Below are 7,550 nucleotides of genomic sequence, written 5' to 3' on the forward strand. Positions count from 1 at the left end.
AGGATCAGATCATTGCAGCTAACCCTCTGCTGGAGTCTTACGGTAATGCCAAGACAGTGAGGAACGACAACTCGTCTCGCTTTGTAAGTATGAAGGGCGACTGTGGAAGTTACCTTATATTGGAAACATTTATTTCAGTAGTTCACTATTGCTATATCAATAGATGTCCAACAAACTGTAACATTTAAAGGGGTCTATCAAAGTAAAATGTTTATTTATTTTTTTTACCTATTTCTAACCCCCATGCTCTACTACAGGGTAAATTCATCAGGATTCACTTCCAAGCTGGTAAACTGGCTAAAGCTGACATTGAGACCTGTGAGTTGGTTTTGATTATTTCTCAACGATTTCCTAAATTCACACAGATTATTTTTAGGAGATCATATCATCAGATTTGATTTCATCTTGATTTTTTTCTCTCTCTCTCTCTCTCCCTCTCCCTCACTCTCTCTCTCGCACTCTCTCTCGTACTCTCGCACTCTCTCTTCCTCTCTCAGACCTGCTGGAGAAGTCCAGAGTGTCCTTCCAGCTGCCCGATGAGAGAGGCTACCACATCTTCTTCCAGATGATGACAGGCCACAAACCTGAGCTAGTTGGTACGACAATGTAGAGTTTTAGGGGAAATTATTCCCACCCCCATCTGTGGAACTTGTTAAAAATATTCATAGTCCACACTAATAATACTATTACAATGATTACATCCAAGGTAACAAGGCATCTAGACATGGGTCAGGTCTCTGGGAAATATCTATCAAGTAATACACTGTGATGCACTAGTCCACAAGTCTCAGTCTCCTCTTTTGATGCTATTTATTATATACTACATGTATCCTTGAGTCCATCTATTGAGTAAAGGAGGGAGAGACACTGAAGTTAGAACAGCAGAATTCAAAGAGATTTAACTGACAAGCTGTTCTCCGTTGTCCACAGAATTGGCGCTCCTCACCACCAACCCCTACGACTTCCCCATGTGTAGCCAGGGACAGATTTCTGTGGCCAGCATTAATGACAATGACGAGCTGGATGCCACAGATGTGAGTCAAACAAAGGGTTAACCAAACTCTAGATATGGAATGGATCGGACCACCATACACACTGAATGCACTGTGAAATTCCAACTTGCTAGGAATTTTCATGTTTTTTTTGTTTGATTCTAAATGCCTTGTGTTAGTCTAGTGACTCCCCATCCCGCATGCCAGCTAGCAGCAGGTAACTTGGTCACGGAAATCAGAAAAGCAATCAAATTAAATAGTTTACCTTTGATGAGCTTCGTATGTTTTCACTCACAAGACTCCCAGTTAGATAGGAAATGTTCCTTTTTTCCAAAAATATTATTTTTGTAGGCGTTTGTTCTTCACGTTTGGCTGAGAAATCGCCCGGAAATTGCAGTCACGAAAACGGCGAAAAATATTCCAAATTAGCTCCATAATATCGACAGAAACATGGCAAATGTTGTTTATAATCAATCCTCAAGATGTTTTTCAAATATCTATTCGATAATATATCCATCGGGACAATTAGTTTTTCAGTAGGACCGATTGGAGTAATGGCTACCTCTGTATTTTACGCGAGAATCTCTCTGGGAGCATCAGGTGACCACTTGCGCAATGTAGCCGCTTACGGGTATTCTTCAACATAAATGCGGAAAACTACGTCACAATGCTGTAGACACCTTCGGGAATACGGAGAAAGAGTTATCTGGTTGATAGCATCTTATCCTGACAAAATATCCCGTTTACTACAGGAACGTTTTTTTCTCCAAAAATCAAAATACTGCCCCCGAGTCACATTAAGCATGAACGTAAAGGAACACTTCATTCCTTCACACTTGGCCTTGAGGCACATACATTTAAGACATCCACAAGAGAGCGCCACTAAGTGTCCTGTGGAAAACTCCTTTTGTGCTGCCATCTACTAATGTGTTGGCCAAGAGTCAAATCTATCCATCCCATTTATTCTGGAGTGAGCAGCACAGAACTGTAGCGTAACTGACCGAACTACTGTTCATTTCATCACTGTTGTACTTTCTATTTAATGCCAGGAAGCCATTACAATCCTGGGCTTCACTAATGAGGAGAAGCTTGGAATCTACAAGCTGACAGGAGCTGTAGTGCACCATGGCAACTTGAAATTCAAGCAGAAGCAGCGTGAGGAGCAGGCCGAGCCAGACGGCACAGAGGGTGAGTCCCACTCACGGACACTCAGACTCAGACACAAACAGCTATTTGAGAATAAGCAATTAATATAATGATACAAAACAGTGAAGCTATAAGAAGCTATAATAGTTCACAATCTATATAGTTAGCTCTACGATATGACTCCTATCTCACTCTTGTGGAAATATTATCTCTCAGAGACAGGCCCCCTTTGTACTTTGCCATCGGCCACAAATACAGTTGCACAAAGATCATTCTGACCCATAACACATGAATCACTGCTACGAGGCCACTTTATGAAACATACTAAAACGTGGTCAATTCAAATAATTAGTCCCTCATCTGGAACGGTGATCACTCACATGTTCCACACCACCTAGAATACATATGGCCTTGAGCAGGGAAGATAAAGAATACATGTTTAATCATTTTCTCTCCTTCTCCACTTTCCGAATCATACTTTAAACTACTGATAAATGATCCCATGCTTCTTGAATATATGACTTTAATTTAAGACTCACACACCGACACTGGCAGAATGTACATCTAAAGACAGAGTGTATACATGCACTACATGTCAACATATAGTATATTCATCTGATATTTCTAGCATTAACTGTGTCCTTGTCTTATACTGTCGCCAGTGGCATGTTAGTGACACATCAGTATCTCAATTTCTAGTCTAAATTACTAAATGACATTTCAAAGTGTGCAGACCCCCACAATCAACCTAATACCCCAAATAAACCATTTTGGACAATACTAAATCAGTTACAGGTAACGGTTGACCACCCTCGTCCCTTCCAGCACTCATTCTTCTGGCGTCTCTTTGTTTTCTTCTTAAGATAGCGTTGCGGTTCATCCTCACGATGGTACACATGGAACTCATGCCTGTCAATGTGGATGGCCCTTGATAATGTCCCGATTTCAATATCCCCAAGCAGACGGAACTCTCACCTGAGAATCGCAACTGTTCGAACCATTTCAAATGTCAAAGAGAATTACAACTGTTTGCAAATTGGCTTATGCTTCCCCCTATCATATCGGCAACCTCATGGCAGAGTTACAAGGTCAGGGAGTCAGAGAACAGCAGACCAAATCTGGTGAAATGTGTATTGAAGTCAAACAACAACAGCAATACACTACTTACTAGCATTTACATATTATACTGAAATCTCACCCAGTATCTCGAGCCTTTGAGTGATCAGGCCTCACCAGAAAGTCAGAGCAAAGGTCATTCAACACCATGAAGTGAGTGTTCTTTCCCCTTTCAGATGAACGCGAGTTATCAGTTTCCTTCCACTAGGACATCTTTCCTAGGAAAACCCTCTCAATCACTACTGCTAATACACATGGATCACTCTCAAACAATGTTCTGCTTTTACCCCTATTGTAAGGTTGAGAAACATGCAAAACAAACATGATAACTTTCTCCTTATTGGAAGGCATCGTTTTCCTTTTAGTCGAACAATGTTACTCTTATTAAAGAAGGATTCGTTTACATTGAGTGTTCGTCTTTAGTGGAGAATTTCCATCACAAAAGTCATGCAGGAGAGTTTTGAAATGATTTGAAATTATGAATATGGGAGAAAATCAAAACCTAACTCACAAAAAAGTTATCCAAACTATTTTGTCAGTGTGACATCAGAAACAAGTGATCTTGTGTCCCTGAGTCTGTTGTTGTTGGTTCTCTCTCCAGTGGCTGATAAAATCGCCTACCTGCTGGGCCTGAACTCAGCTGAGATGTTGAAGGCTCTGTGCTACCCCAGAGTGAAGGTCGGCAACGAGTATGTGACCAAGGGACAGACTGTGGCTCAGGTAAGGTGGCCAAACACAGAATCTACCATTTCCTGAGCACAGAAATTATTTTGGGGATGAGTGCATTGCTTTTTTAAAATTGTGATGCTGTTTATCCTAAGGTCTTATCACCAGACATGGTCAATAGCTAATGTATTCATTTGAGGTATTATCATTGCAGGTTAATAACTCAGTCAGTGCTCTGGCCAAGTCCATCTATGAGAGGATGTTCTTGTGGATGGTCATCCGTATCAATGAGATGTTGGACACCAAGAATCCAAGACAGTTCTATATCGGTGTGCTTGACATTGCCGGGTTTTGAGATCTTTGATGAGTATGAGACCAGAACAAGACTATTAGTTGTGATTCAGATTGATTTCAATCTTGTATGATGAAATTATCCCTTTTAAAATTCCATCAACAGTACAACAGCATGGAGCAGCTGTGCATCAACTTCACCAATGAGAAACTGCAACAGTTTTTCAACCACACCATGTTCGTCCTGGGCAAGAGGAGTACAAGAAGGAGGGGAATCGTCTGGGCCTTCATTATTGACTTCGGCATGGACTTGGCTGCCTGCATTGAGCTTATTGAGAAGGTAAGATGTCTGTGAAGATTGTAATGGACCTAAAAGCAAAGATCATAGTGAGCCCTGTGAGACACGATCACAGTGGTACAACGTATCTGACTGTTGAGAACTCAATGTTTCCTATTATGTGATCTGTAATCTGCAAATAGAATGTTTACTAAAGGAATGAATGTGATCCTAAATGGAAATATCACTAATTTGATAAACATCTCTTTTTGTGAAGCCATTGGGCATCTTCTCCATCCTTGAAGAGGAGTGCATGTTCCCCAAGTCTTCAGACACTACCTTCAAGGACAAGCTGTACGCCCAGCATCTTGGCAAAACAAAGGCGTTTGAGAAGCCCAAGCCTGCCAAAGGCAAGGCAGAGGCCCACTTCTCCCTGGTGCACTACGCCGGTACTGTGGACTACAACATCACTGGGTGGCTGGAGAAGAACAAGGACCCCCTGAACGACTCAGTTTGTCAGCTGTACGGGAAGTCAGGAGTCAAAATTCTGGCTGCCCTGTATCCCCCTCCCCCTCCTGAGGGTAAGACTGGCATCACGTCACAATATTTAATGAAGCGCTAGTTACAACTCAGACCCAAATGTTCTTTAAAGTCTTAGAATGTATCACAATTTCTCAACGTTTATTACTAGGTTGATTTACGCATAGACTTGGTTAATTTAATCATGTGGTAGGTCTAATTTAACATAATCTTATTGGCAGCATTTGCCTCTAGATAAGTGTGAAGTTAATCAGAGATGATCTGGTTTATAATTAGTGTGTTTGCTGAAGACAAGACCACTCTAGATTTCTTACATACTCTTATTATTATTCTATTTATTCCACCCGCTCTAGGAAATGTACTTTTCTAGTTATCTTTAACTTTTCCCCATTTTAACAGATAAAGCCAAGAAAGGAGGCAAGAAGAAGGGTGGTTCCATGCAGACTGTCCTCCCAGTTCAGGGTGACTTTGAAATGTGTATATTCAGTCCTTTAAAAGGTGCATTGATTATCATAAATAATGTCTGAGAAAATGGTTTGTAACCCTCTTACAGGAGAACTTACATAAGCTGATGACCAATTTGAGGAGCACTCATCCTCACTTTGTGCGCTGCCTGATCCCCAACGAGTCAAAGACTCCAGGTACAGGAAATATTGAGTTAAATATGTCATCTAATCAGTACAGTATCAGTAACCTTAACGATCCCAATCTATAACCTGTTTATTAGTATTAAAAGAGACTTGTTTTGTTTTACCAGGTCTGATGGAGAACTTCCTGGTTATCCACCAGCTCAGGTGTAATGGTGTACTGGAGGGTATCAGGATCTGCAGAAAGGGATTCCCCAGCAGAATCATCTACGCTGACTTCAAGCAGAGGTACATTCACACAAACACACACACACAGAGAGAGAGAGAGAAATGATTGGCACTCTTAATAAAGATGAGCAGAAAAGAGTGAATCAAATAACACTGATACTGAGCTATATTGTACGGTCAAACATTTGTGACAATATTATTATTTCTTTCTCAGAGAAAGAGATTTTGTTCAACAATTCATATTTAATTTCAAGATAGGGTTCATCATGATTGGCACCCCTGTTTTCAATACGAGGACACTGAGTATATTTCTAGAATGTTGTATGAGATTGTAGATCACAATGGGAGGGATATTGGACCCTCCTTCCAGATCCTTGATATCCATTGTCTGAGATCATGGACGGCCCTCTTCAATTCAAACCACAGGTTTTCAATGGGCTTCAAGTCTGGAGACTGAGATGGCCAAAGTAAAATGTTGATTATGTGGTTGATGAACCATTTCCTTGTGGATTTTGATGTGTGCTTGGGGTTATTGTCTTGCTGTAACACCCACCCGTGGCCACGTTTCAGCCTCCTGGCTGAGGCAACCAGGTTTTGGGCTAAAATGTCATGGTATTGGGTAAAGGTCATGATGCCGTTGACCTTAACGAGGCCCCCAGGTCAATTGACGTTAAGTAGCCCCATAACATCAGAGATCCACCACCATATTTTACAGTAGGTTTGGGTTTATTTTCTTCATATACATATTTTGTTTCATCCAAAAAGCTTTTAGACCATACAATATAGCTCAGTATTTGTGTTATTCATGTTAGACAGTCTATTTTGCTCATCTTTATCAAGGGTGCCGATCATTATGAACCTCACTGTATAACCAACCAACCAATTACAACTTGGCATATTTTAAAACTGTCCTCTCATTCAGGTACAAAGTACTGAATGCCAGCGTCATCCCTGAGGGCCAGTTCATGGACAACAAGAAGGCTTCTGAGAAGCTGCTTGGGTCCATTGATGTGAATCACGAGGATTACAAGTTTGGACACACCAAGGTCAGTCAAAAACCCCCAGTAAAAGCTGACTGGAGAGATTTTATATGGTCCGGGTTGAAATTATCATTGAAGTTGTGTTTTGACAACTATGTTGTCAACTATGTTTAAAATGTTAAACCCGTACCGTATAAAATCTCTCCAGGTGATCTATCCATCCTTTTGTTCTTTCTTCTTCATTTAACTAATGGAAAAGGTGGAAAAACATTGTACTGCTTTTTATTCAAATTCATGCATCACAAGTATGGAAGAGAAACTAAAGTCATTATCATGTGCATTGTGTTAGAGTGGTATGGCTGCAGTTATCTGTATCTGTGTACATTATTCATCTATAACTAACAATTTAGAAACAACCTCTCCCATGGTTTGTTTGTAACCATTGCAAATCTTATGTTGTTTAAATCAATCTAGTGGTGTTGTTCCCCTCTTTTGATTCAACCATTTCTATCTGTGGTTCCATTGACCATGTTAACCTGTGTCTCAGGTGTTCTTCAAAGCCGGTCTGCTGGGTGTCCTGGAGGAGATGAGAGATGAGAAGCTGGCCGCTCTGGTCGGCATGGTCCAGGCTCTCAGCCGTGGATTCCTCATGAGGAGAGAGTTTAGCAAGATGATGGAGAGGAGGTGAGGAATAGTAGACATCTTGGCAAAGCTTTCTGTCAACCAC

The 7,550-nt window shown here is 41.0% G+C and overlaps 1 pseudogene; it reads left to right on the top strand.

Annotated features, from left to right (window-relative positions):
- Positions 1-5: 5 nt before the first annotated feature.
- Positions 6-7,511, top strand: LOC135529411 (myosin heavy chain, fast skeletal muscle-like; annotated as a pseudogene).
- The last annotated feature ends 39 nt before the right edge of the window (positions 7,512-7,550 follow it).

Source organism: Oncorhynchus masou, unplaced genomic scaffold (genome assembly GCF_036934945.1).
Source record: "Oncorhynchus masou masou isolate Uvic2021 unplaced genomic scaffold, UVic_Omas_1.1 unplaced_scaffold_11618, whole genome shotgun sequence".
Lineage (NCBI taxonomy): Eukaryota > Metazoa > Chordata > Actinopteri > Salmoniformes > Salmonidae > Oncorhynchus > Oncorhynchus masou.